Source organism: Theobroma cacao, chromosome 10 (assembly GCF_000208745.1).
Source record: "Theobroma cacao cultivar B97-61/B2 chromosome 10, Criollo_cocoa_genome_V2, whole genome shotgun sequence".
In the NCBI taxonomy this organism is placed as follows: domain Eukaryota; kingdom Viridiplantae; phylum Streptophyta; class Magnoliopsida; order Malvales; family Malvaceae; genus Theobroma; species Theobroma cacao.
The window spans coordinates 7,596,322-7,610,227 of record NC_030859.1 but is presented as its reverse complement, the minus strand read 5'-3'; positions in this window follow the sequence as shown (position 1 = coordinate 7,610,227).

Here is a 13,906-nt window from a genome sequence, read left to right as displayed (position 1 = left end):
GTTTTTGCCATATTTCCCATTTCTTTGGTATCATAGTTGAGCATGGATTTTTGTAAAGTGATTTACTCATGTGGGGTTTACATGAGGGGTTTAAAGGAGCTAAAACAATTGCATGGTTTTGAGAAAACGAATGCATCATGATTTCGAGAAACATTCCTTATTGTATGCTTGTTCCCTTCTTGTTCACTCACTGAGTATTGTACTCACGTTTTATAAAAATTCATGTTTTCAGATCAAGTGACTGTTGGACCCTAGAACGAGGAGTCCCCGTAGTGCATCTCCTGGGTATGTGTCTGGCATTCGATAGTAATCCCTTTTATTGTAAATGTCTCCGCTGGAAGTCATGGGTCCTTTTGTATTGTGAATACAATCTAACAATATGAATATGTGTATGCAATGTAAATTGCTAAATACATGACTGGTATAATGCATGTATATTATTATCGATAATGCCATTGTGTTTTGGCTATGTTCACACCCGGGAAAAGGTGTGTGTATGCATGATATGATAAATTTGTTAAGCAAAGGTAAATGGATAGGCTTGCTTGGGCTTAGTGAGCTATGCTCATTGAGCTCATGCGCCGGTCATGGCTCGAAAAATTGGGTCGTGACAGTACTGTCCCAGCTTTTGATAGAGTTGGTATCCACACTTCTGGATGGTTTGCTTATTGAAGGGAGTGTGTTGAAGAATGGAGATTTTTTGTTGTGCCTTTAATTGATCCTAAAGCTTGTCTCTACACTCCTCTTGTAAATAACACTAATGTATGCTTGCGCTTGATTTCTCTCAAAAAGAAAAGAAATGTAAATGAAGAAGAAGATGATGCTCCTCAGACTCTTACTCATCAAACAAAACATGTGGATCAAAAAGTAAGTTCATCTTTTACTTATTCTTCAACCTTTTTTTTTTAAAATTCATTTCCTCATTATTTTTTTTATAGAGAAACAACTGCAAGAGTAGAACTTAACTCGGTCGAAGAGGAAGAGACTTTTAAAGCTGAGACTGAGGAAAAATCATGTGACTCTAAACGTAGTGATGAATTTGATGATGAGTCTTTGATGTTGATAAAGTTGAAGTTGAGGGTGAGCTAGCCCCTTTTGATGATTTTATTGATTTGTATGTTCTATTTCCTTCTCATGTTTAGAGCTCCATTATGAACCAGGTATAAACATATTACTATTTTACTCCAATGGATGTTGATCCATTTTGTTTTTTGAAATTAATATCATTCTTACTCCTTAGGTTATTTGAGATGAGGCTATACCTAATACTGAGGTTGTTCCCAACATTGAGGTTATTCCTACTGTTGAGGTTGTATCTGAAGTTGGAGTTGATGCTAGAGCTATTCTTGATGTTGTCATCGATAATTTGGAGCAACTCCTAATATTGAGATTGTTCATGATGTTGGAGCTGTTACTGATTATGATAGAGTTCTTCCTCCCCAATTCTAGCACACAAAGATGGTAATAGTGTTTTTGGTACTCAAGTAGCACATACTGAGCAGAGTGATAGGAAAGTCAACTTTTTGTTGAAAAACATGGATGTCATTTGTTTAATGATGGAAGTGTTGGGTAGAGCTCTAGCCATTTCCCATGCTCCATTAATAAGTACTTCACCAGAGAATTGCAACAAATGTTACGGGATTTTGATGATGCTTGTAATGTTGGATTCAAACTTGAATGCCTTAATGATTGTAGATCTAGAGCCAAAGCTTTTCTCAACAAATCTTTCTTGGAAAAAGAATTAGAAAACATTGCAACAAATATAGCTTAACTGAGAAAGCGTGAAGTTGAAGTACGAGAACGATTAGATATCTTTGTCAATAATAGATCTTTTCTATGGAATATGTAATTGACTAATCTTTTCAAACCTCATTTGAGCTAGTACTTTGTTGTTACGGTATCATATCTATTTTCTTCTTGCAATAATAATAATAATGTTATACTCCTGTTGCGTACGTATTCATATTTCACAATGTATGCGGCCAAAAGGAACTCTTAACTTTACATCAAGGAGATTAACTCTAACCTGATGCAAAGGAGATTAATTCAACCCTTAAAATAAGTAAGCGTAAGAGTTGTAGCCAATTTGTGAGTAATATGCTATGGCCAAGAAATGAGCGATAACACTTACGACTAATAGCATAACATCATTACAGCCAAATTATGAGCACTAAAGCTAGTGGCTAGGATATGAATGATAAATTATGATAAAAAAATGATCGATAAAGCTTGTGACCAATAGAAAAATATCCTTGCAACCAAAATATGAGTAGTAAAGCTTGCGGCTAAAGTAAGAGTGATGAACTATGGTCAAGGAATGAGCGATAAAGCTTGCGACCAATACTATAATATAATTACAGCTAAAATATAAGCGATAAAGTTAGCGGCTGAATATGATTTTTTTTAATGTTAAATTGCAATTCATAAAGCAATGAAGAGTCAAAGTCATAGAAATATCATAAATGAGCGGGAAGCGAGTTGTTCTGGACCCTATTGCTCTCAATCAATAACTCTCTTACTTGCATCTTCTTGTGGAATATTCCCTTTTGAAAAGAGCCTATTCTTTCTCTTCCTCTTCCTTGAATTGCATTCACTGTTAGAGTATTCCTTTTATCGAAACGAGTAGCTTCCCTTTGTTTGAGAACCATATTATTGGTTTTTCGTGATGCTTCCACCAAGGTAGCAAAAGTTGGAAGGGGTAAATTCTCCAAATGCAGCCTACACTCGTCAAACATTCTTTGAATGCAAACCTTCACTAACTCTTTCTCATCATGAGACTCTTGTATATGTAACACCCGTTACCTAAAGTGTTGGATGTTGTCACAACCCAAATCCAGGCCATGAATGACGCATGGGCCCAACGGACATATCCCACTAAGCCCAAGCAAGCCTTTTTATGTAATCTCGATCATCATTCCCAACCATCATTTCTAAAACCACATATTGTAATTCTCAACTATAAATATTTCAGTAACATTTTATAGCAACCCAATATTCACATTCGTATTATTTTAAAATAATGTCACATGTTTGCCAACCTATAATAGCATCAGTAATCGAATATACATATTTGATTTTTAACATGAATCTTAGTGGTCTACATTACTTATACGTATACACAAGCATAAGACTCTTGACCGTCAGCGGAGTGACCATGGGTGAAGGTACAGCTACTTAGATGCCATAATACCTACCAAAAAGGCGAGCATACGTGGACAACTCAATTTAGATCCCAATTGCCTCTGAATCTAAAAACATGAAGTTTAAAAGAGTGAGTATAAAACTCAGTGAGTGAACATATGAAGGAAACAAGCATATGATATGGAAAGTTTTAAAATCATGATGCACTTTTGCTAAAACCATGCAATTTAACTTAATTTCTTGTTAAAACCCCTTATTTCAAAACTTTGATTAGTCATCTCTTAGTGTTGAAAAACCCAAGATCATCCATGAAGATAAATGAGTGAAAACCATAGCAGGATATAAACAAAGTAAACATGACCGAAGGATTCTCGTTACAGCGAAGAGGCATTCTTGCTGCAGCGAAATTCAGAGCACAAGTTTCTAAAACAAACCTGAGAGTTTCTCGCTACAGCGAGATTCATTCTCATGGCAGCGAAAACCATCGTGAGTAACTCGTTGCAATACAATTCAATTTGAAGATAATTAGCAAGATTTCAAGGTTCAACATGCAAGATGCAACATACATTACAAACCACACATTATACTCATAAACTTTCTATTACATATGTATATATAAATATATATAACATGAATATCACCACCGCCTTACCAGCTCATGTGCAACCCCTACATCGTGCACATAGCTGGAGTCATCGTGTGCACCCCCACATTGTGCACACTATATATCATCATGTGCACTCCCTACTTGCAGATTTCTATATCATTGTGTGCATTCCCTACTCGCACACCTCAACATCATCGTGTGCACACCCTACTCGCACACTTCAACATCATCGTGTGCACTCCCTACTCGCACACTTCAACATCATTATCCACACTTCCACACCCCGTCATCACCGGCATGTGCATCCCCCACATCGCGCACACGCACGGTTATATTTATTACACAATATTAACTATCAATACACAACATATATATTTATATCAACATCATATAAGGCACAAGGATTCATCATATTGCACACTCACAATATAAAACGTTTTAATAAAGGCTTGTTCCCATGCATAATTTTTAAGGAAAAATCAAATAAAAATCATTCACACACTTCGTCTAAATACCAATACATTTTTCCAAAATATTTTCAATGCAAGGTCACTCACCTTACTATAGTGGGATAGTACATCGCTATTTGTTCGGAGGCGTATCTAGCTATTTCTACTTGCCGGTCGCTCGTTATTTCCCCCGGCACATCACCACAGTACGCTACCTTTACTGTTGCATTTCCTAGCAACAATCCCAATTCAATATCTTTAGCATACATCGTTTATACTTCCCTTTTTCATTCAATCACGAGTCCTTATTCAACTTAACTTATCTTGACACAATTTTTACCAAAGTTGCATTCATCTTTTACTTACGTAATTCTTTAAATTATGATTACCAGTAACTTGTTTATGACACTAACACTATATTAATCTTTTCTAAGGATATTTATCAAGTTCAACCATCCTTTCCACAACAACCACAATTTCTCACAATATGCCACTTAAAATGTCAACTACACAACAATACCCATTTTCTCAAGATTCCTCAACTACACTTAAAACATCATTTGTCTTTACCTTTATGGTTGCTTGACTCGTACTTGCACTTCAATATTCCTTCAAAACATTAATCATCAAGCTACCAAAATGATTCACACATTATTTCTCCAAACATTTAACCAAAGATGAGCTTAAAACACAAAAATCCTTACCTTAGCTTGCTTGAATTACAAAACCAAGCTTTTCTTCCTTTCATTCTTTTTCTTTCTTCTTCTCCTAGGGTTTAGATGTGCTGAAAATTGGGGTTAGAAGTTGGAGGTTTAGTGCCCAAGAAGTTTGGAGAAGAAAGAAGTAAGAAAAGAAAGGAAATGAAAAGAAACAAGGGAAATCACATGAAAAAATTTGATTTTCATGAACTTGAAATGAAAATGGCATTGGAAGCTTCAAGAAGAAGAAAAAAATATCTTGCTGGAGGCGTGTCGCAACGTGCCAGGTCTGGGAACCCGATCGCCAGACGCAGGCAAAAATCGAGTAACTAGGAGTCGCCACCAATCTTTTTTATTTCGATGTGATTGGTCACCTATGAAATTTGTTCTATTCGACGAAATCCTAAATTGATTTTAGGTCTGTCGAAAGAACGATAAACTAGTCTACGTTTTTTGGTCAAAGTTGGGTTCGGGAGTACGGTTACGCACAGGGAAGGGTTAGCACCCCTATGACGCCCGTTCCACGAATGGTACCATTTAATCATGTGTTATCCTAACCCATTGATTTGTTTTTATGTTCCCTTAATTATTATTTATTAAAATATTTTATTTGATTTTCACGAATTTGACGCGCATGTGATGCGATTGTGTAATGCATGGCGTAGAATCGAGATAATGCCAAACGAATATCTTTTATTGAGGATATTTTTCGAATCCGCCCATCATGCTAGTGGGATCCGGAGATATCCTCTCACCTAGAGAATTACTCGAAAGACTCGCCTTTGTAAGCTTAACGAGTAAATCCCATCATCGGGGTTATCATACTTTTTTTCTTAAAAAAAATAATGTATTCATGAACATGAACCTATTCCGAGCAAAAGCCTTTTTATTAAAGATATTTCCCGAGCCTTCCCATCATACTGGTGGGACTAGGGGACATCCTTTCACCTAGGGAGCTTTTCGAGAGAAACTCGCCTTCGCAATATCTTCGAAAAATCCTATCATCGAGATATTATACTTGTAGTTAGTGTCACGGCATATTATTATTTATATTTTTTTAATTTATATTTTTTATTTTTATATATTTTTAAGAGTTACTTATATATTTGTAGTAAATATTTTCCTAAGCTTAAGTTATTTGTGTAACTAAACATTTTCTAAGATATTATTATTTTTATGCTTTATTATTTCTATGTTCTTCTATTTGTATTAATCTCTTAAGTCTAAAATATCATCTAAAAAATTTAGAACATTACACTATAATAATTTAGAATTAATTCTGCCTAATATTCCTAAAAACATATAAAGTGGGCCTACCTAAGACACAAATATTTCCATAAAAAAAAGTTAAAGTTTTTACCTGATTGGGCTAAACTGGCACAAATAATTGGCCTGACCTGTGATTCGCTCCAAGGCCCACTGTCCAGTCTCCTGCCCAACAGCCTTCGGGTGCCAAAACTACGCCATTTTGATGCCCTAACCCTAAGTATAAAAAGGCTTTTTCTTCACCCTTTCTTCATTTTCTCCTTTCAACTTCTCTCTCTAAAACCAAACTCTCTACCTTCTCTCTAAAAGCTTCCACCCTCTCTTAACAACTTCCCTTCTCATCAGCCACCACCCAAAACTGGCAGCGCCGCCGACTACCCGAAAGACCCTCTCTCTCTCCTCTAACCGGTAGCTGCCGATCGTCTTTCTCCCTCATTCTCCCTTCGCGATGGCGAAATCTCCCTCTTCACCTCTCTTTTACCTGGCAGCAAATACTCTAACTCCTACACTCCCTAGCTGACGATAGCAGAAAACCCAAATCCTTTCTCCTTTAAGCTAGCTGGTGGCAACCCATGCTGACCCAAAAAAAGCTGAAGCTCTCTCCAAAACAGTCATACAAAAACCCTAAAATCCCTCTAAAAATTACCAAAAAAATCCCTCAAAAACCCCTTTTACTCTCCTCTTCCCATTATGTATTTATGATTGATTTTTGGTATTTTTTGTATTTTTTGGGTATCTTTTTTATTTATGGATTGAGGTTTCTGGTTGCTAGAGACTAGGGATTTTTTTATTTGCAGGTGGCTAGGCTTTTTTAGGGTTTTTTGGTTGTCGAATCCTCTCTCGTTTTTTTGTTCTGAAAAAAATTATTTTTCCCTCCCCTCTCATCGATTTGAAACCCCCCTTTTAAGAACTAGATTGTCCAAAATTTTGGACAATCCATAGGTGAAATCATGCTCTTCTAAGCATGACTTCACAATGCTCTAGCAAACAGGAGGGGTTGGTTGCCGGAGGTGACCACTTCTCCCCCAAATCCGACTGCCTTTCAAGGGCATTCATGCCCTGTAATGATGGACTGGGGAAGGGGCTGAGCACACTCTCAGTCTTTTCCTGTTCATCCATTTTTTTATTTTTTTCAATTTATTTCTTATTTTTATTTTTTGGTTTTTTTATTATATTTTATTATTATATTATTTTTATACTATATATATATATATAAGAGGTGTCTACAAGGAGATAAGGACGGTCATGGCTGATAAAGATGAGAGTCAAAGCTTCCTTTGGAAGCTATGACCAAACTTTACGTAAAATTATCGTTTTACCCTCCAAGTTTCTTCCCTTTTTAATTTAGTCTTCTCAGCACTCTTTTAACTCCAATTTCCTTTTATTATCTTCTTTTACACATATACAAACGAAATATAAAGCTTGTACTCCAACGCGGCATCTCCATAATATTTAAAATATATTTTTTTCTCGTGTTAGTTTTATTTAATAAAGCGCGGGTCCCACTAGCTTCATTTTTCTCTGAAATTTTCTCGTTCTTCCTATCCCCCACTTAGATTAACCGTATACTCCTTCTTCATGAAAAATTTTGACACTGAATAAAATATTAATATTTTAATATTATTTTATTAATAAAATATTATTTTTTTCAAAATTTTTTACTTGTCTCCTTGGTACCCAAAATGCCTTATTATGCCTCAATTCACTTCCCAATCACTTTTTATCTCTCAAATTCTTTCCTAATAAATATTTTATTATTATTTTATTATTCCCTCGCGTGCGAAATATTTTATCTTAAAATACTCTTTTCACCTTTCCTCACCTTTAAACATTATAATTAACCTTATTTCGCATCAGATAAGTTTCATTAGCCACCATGGCAAATTACGGGGTATTACAGATGTATTCCATGAGGTATTCTCTAGACTTTTGATATTCTCCTCCCAAATCAACGAGATTAACCTTCTCTTAAGTAAAGAAGAAGAACTTTTTCCCAAACATCCTATACATTTGATTCCAAGATTCAACAAAGCTAGGGGTGAGATTAACATACCATGGATAAGCCTTTTCAATGAGAGATTTAGAGAATTCCTTCAATTTCAAGTCATCATCCAATCCTACTACTCCGAGTGTTTTCATAAACTTCATAACATGCTCTCGTGCATTATTGGTTTTACCATTGAATTTCTTGAATTAAGGACTAATGTAGTCCTTATCATATGGCTTAACCGTTATACTTGCTGGGTAAGGAAATTTAAAATCAAATTCCAAAAAGTTGAATCTCTTATTCTTTTGATCTAGTAACTTTTGGAGCTCTTTCATTGTCATAAAGCCTTGAGTAGTGGTTGCCGAGATTGTTGCAATAGAGGTAATTGTTGGCCTAACTACCACAGAAGAGTTGTTCAAATTGGGATTTTCAACACTTACCACATCAACTACATTTTCTCTGTTTCCTCCATTCACATTTGTGTTTACAACTAGAGGAGTGGATCCATCAATTGCATCCTCATCGCCGTTAAGGTGTATAGGTTGAGCTTGAAAAATGGTGGGAGTGGAGGATGCAAGTTGAGATATGGTCTCCAACATCCGCTTGTTGTTGTCTTCCAACATTTACATTCTCTCTCAAGAAGCTTCAATCATTTTCATAAGCTCCTGGATGTAGGTTGGAATGGGTGCATCTTGGTTACTAGAGGAACTATCCATCTCTTCTAGTAACGTAAAGTTTTTCTAGTAAGCTTTTACTTTATGCAATCACTTTTCCCCAATGGGGTTGCCAAAATGTAAATGGGGTTCTTGTGATAAGGAGAGGAAATGTTGTAAACAAGTAAATGGATGCGCGAAAGGTGGCAGAAAGGAAGATTGGAGTAGTTCTTGAGATACTAAGTGTAGTGGCGGGTGGAAGAGAACAAGAAGAGAATTAGGGAATGGAAGAGAATTAGAGAGATAATTTAGAGAGAGAAGCTTTCTAGAGGAGAATGTGTTAACTCCGAGAGGGAAAGCCCCTTTAAATGAATTGTGAGGCTCTATATATAGTGCTCAAAAAGGCAATTACTCAATAATAGACTTTATTGCCCTTAATAAATGACATTATTATGAAGAACACTAATGTTAGTAACCGTTATCGTAATTTGGTGTAATAAGACTTGTTCTTGAGTAAAAGGTAATAGAAAAGCGGTACACGTGTAAAGGTACAAGAGAAGAAGCTGTACGTGAACAAGTACAAGAGAAGAAGCTATACGAGAATAGGTACAAGAGAAAAACCTATACATGAATAGGTACAAGAGAAGAAGGTGCATGTGAACAGGTATACGAGAACAAGGTAGGATGGTGAAACACTTGTACTTCAGCAAAAGGTTAAGAGGAAGACCTCTTAACTACCTCCATATATAAGCCACAAAGCTAAACTCTCTGAAACATTCCAAGATGAAAGTAATCCATGAACCCTGTCACTTATTCCAAGTTACTTTCATTATCATCCAAGTGAAGTGGTTATTCTATTTGAAGTAGCTATTCTACTAGTATTAGTTATTCCATATGGAGTATTGCTCTACTTATTCTAGTTGTTCTGCATGAAGTAGTGCTTCACTTGTTCTAGTTGTTCTACATGAAGTAGCGCTTCACTTGTTTTAGTTGTTTTCTATACAATATTATGTTGTAACATAATTCTTAAGATGAAAGTAACCCATGAACCCTCCCACTTATTCCGAGTTACTTTCACTGTCATCCAAGTAAAATGGTTATTCTATTCGAAGTAGCTGTTCTACTTGTATTAGTTGTTCCATATAGAGTAATACTCTACTTATTCTAGTTGTTTTGCGTGAAGTAGNGGTTATTCTATTCGAAGTAGCTGTTCTACTTGTATTAGTTGTCCATATAGAGTAATACTCTACTTATTCTAGTTGTTTTGCGTGAAGTAGTACTTCACTTGTTCTAATTGTTATGCATGAAATAGCGCTTCACTTGTTTTAGTTGTTCTCTGTACCATATTATGTTGTAACATAATTCTTAAGAAGAAAGTAACCCATGAACCTTGTCACTTATTCCTAGTTGTTTTCACTGTCATCCAAGTGAAGTGGTTATTCTATTCGAAATAGCTGTTCTACTTGTATTAGTTGTTCCATATGGAGTAATGCTCTACTTATTCTAGTTGTTCTATGTGAAGTACTGTTTTACTTGTTCTAGTTATTTTCTATACAATATTATGTTATAACATAATTCTTTAGAGAATAGGTATTAACCAAAATCAAGTATCTACAAACAACATTCTATATTTCTCAACATCAGTACAATAATCCTATATCATTACTCTATATATAGTCTCCCTTAGGTTTCTAAAACATTCAAAATTGATTGCCCTACAAATTAATGTTTAATTATAAGTTTGAGACAAAATTATGTCCACATAAGTAGATTAAATCATATTTAGAAAAGTAGCATTGATTTAATATGAATTAAGCTATTTCTTACTTGAACTGGAAGTAAAAGAATTTGGTTTGGATGCTAAGTACGTTAATTTTGGGAAGCCTAATTTATCCGATAATTTCTATAATTTTACAATAAAAAATTTTACCTAACTTATTATAGAAGAGAGCAAAAGCGAGGTATTTAGATCTCAAAATTTAAAAATTTTAATTTATGCATGAGGTATATTTGAATTTTTAGACAAAATTATAAATCAAAACTTTTTAAAAAGTATTAATTTTAATGAATAATAACAAATATTTGATGAAATTTTTTGTATTATTACGTTACCCTTTAATAATTTATGAAATCATAATGAGCTTATTATAATTTTATTTTGTGGTTTTTTTCCAAAATTAGCTTGCTATTTTATTATTAATTAACAGATAGTAAATTTTTTAAACTCTAAAATACACTTTAAAAATTAAAATATTAATATAAAATAATTTTATTATTTTAATAGTAATAAAAAGAATATGTATAGGATAATTAAACCTGACTGACTCGACTTAGATTTCAAAGCATCGACCCTGTAAAAGGCTTAATGAAAAATGTGGTACTGGTAATCAACACTAAATTCAGATATTAGAACAATACTACTTAAAAAGTCATATGTATGTGGTACCTTTATCTTCCCTGTGGATGGAATAGCACTCTATGCCCGATGTCTTAGTAGTATTAGGTCGACATTCCTGGCCATTTAAAGTCAAATTTGTTTTTCCTGTCAGACAACTTCTCTTCAGGAACTTCAGATATATCTAGAGTCTTTCTGCACTTCAACGGTTGATTGCTTCCAGAATAAGAATCCACATATTTAACATAGAAGCCAGACCCACTTAAGCAAGGGATGCTCATGTAAGTATCATAATAGTAGGATTGATCTTCAATTGAACAATTAAACAAGGTGAACTTTCCTGGATTACTGGAATAGAAGGGATTTGAGTCTTAGCTGTACATGAAAGGAGATGCAGATGAAGTGATAAACATTATGATGAAATTTATATTTTAGTTTTTTTGCTATTTTTAATGACATAAATCAGAAAATTTTATGATGAAAACAAACATTTTTATTCAAATATATTTATGAATTACTATTTGTCATTTTAAATAATTCTTAATAATTATATTAATAAGGTTAAATTATGCAATTAATCCTTGTATTATACAAAAAGTATAAATTTAGTCTCTATATAATAATTTGTGTGAATTGGATCCTTATACTTTGTGAATTTATGAATTTTAATCCTCTAATTCTAACATTATTAAATTTGATACTTAAATATACTGATGTGACATTTTGATCAAGTTGACATGACATTAATAGGAATAACGTAACATATTGCTGACATAGCTTTTTTTTTTGGAGAAATCTCAAACAAATTTCCCCTTTCCTTAAGCAATTCAAACATAGATCTCAAACTCTTTCATTGTGGTTGTAAATGTTTTCTTGACATTCATAGCAAGTCTGGAAGGAATTTTTTTGGTTGATTATCTCCAAATTTGCGTTTGTGTATGTGATTTGTGTTCTTGGGGCTTCATGTATGGGTAAATAGGGAGGAAGTTCTGTTGGAATTCTGTTGTGGGAGGTAACGTCAGTGAATTGGGATAGGTTCTAAGTTTCTAGTTTGTGAATGGTTCCCTATGATTGAACCTGGGTTGATAGTGTGCTCGAAGAAGGGGTTTTCCGGTTTGTCTTCTATTTTGATGATTGTCTACCTGGGTCTGGTATGATGGTTTGAAATTGACGCTTAGAGTTTTCTGGAATGGACAAGAGTCGGAAGTCCCTTGAGTGGAAGTGTGTGGCGGTTGTTATTGTTGTGTACAGTTTCAATTCTGAGTATGTGTAGATAGCTTTTGTTTTTGTGAGGGTTGTGATGGGATAATGATTGAGAAGGAGATCTTGAACTCAGGCAACTTATTAGGATTTTTCGTTTTAGTGGATGACTATGGTCGCAGTGTTTTTGCAAGACACAAGTTGCCAGAATCGTGTCAATCTTTGCCTGCTAAAAGAGAGTCCATTAACCTTTAAAATGCAATATCTTGCCAAAAGAAACAAATATAGATGAGATTGGAGCAAAGGTTTTTATTAACCAGTTAAATTTTCAATGAAAAATTTCTGAGTCAAAACTAGTTGAATCTTTAGAATGAAAACCCATTGTTTTCTCTACCTTTAATTCCAAATTCAAAACTAGTTGATTCTCTCTCTTTTGATTCTCCTTCTTCGATTGTAGGTTTTTTTTTTCTCTTTTAAATTTTTTTGAAATTTTTAATCTTTTTTTTTTGTTAATTTTTAATTTAGGGTTATGGTGCTTTTTTTTTAATTTCTTTGTTAATCTCATGGGGAGACATTAGCATTTTTTTTACCATGTAAACCTTTTGCCGTGTCAGCATTTTTGCCACATTAGCATACATGCCAACAATTGTCATGTCAGCACATAGTCAACATCATGTTATCTCTATCGGTGTCATGTCAATTTGGTCAAAATGTTACGTCAGCATATTAATAGTTAAATTTAACAGTGTTTAAGTTAAAGATTAAAATTAACAAATTAACAAAGTATAGGGATCCAATTCACAAGACTGGCCCTTGGGTAAAGCCACCCAAGCAAGGGCTTTAGGCCCCCAATTTAGAGAGGCCCCAAATTTGAAAAAGTTTTATAATTTTATAAAATAATTAATTATATTAAAAATATATAAACATTTAAAAATATATAAAAATAATTAATAATTAATAAAAATATCTATTTTCTCATTTTTCTAATTATGTGCTTAATAAATTTTAATTTTCTATCATTTCTTAATTTCTAGAATGCTATTAATTCTCAATTACTTCTCTTATTTCCAATCAACTAACAGTCATATGTATTTAATCATCTCCAACAGTTTTCTTTTTACTTATTTCTCCTGTTTCCAATTAACATGTTCAATAAATTTCAACAACTATTTTTTTCTTTTATATAAAATCAATTATTTTTTTCAATGTATAATATATACTTTGGAATTTTTCTTTTCTCATTTGCTTTTTCTTCCTTCTTCTTTTTAATTTCAATTTTCCTTCAAAGAATAAATAAAAAGTCTGTTATGTTATTACTTTTATAAAATCGTGAGCCTTATTTACGGTTTGTAATAAGTATTCAACAATTAAGTACTATTATTCTAATATTTATGGATTTTTTTATTTTAATTTGGAGTTTATATCATATTATTATATTATCTTTATTTTATGTAATAGTTGATTTATTTGAATTAAAAAATTTGATTGATGATTTATATTAGTCATTTAA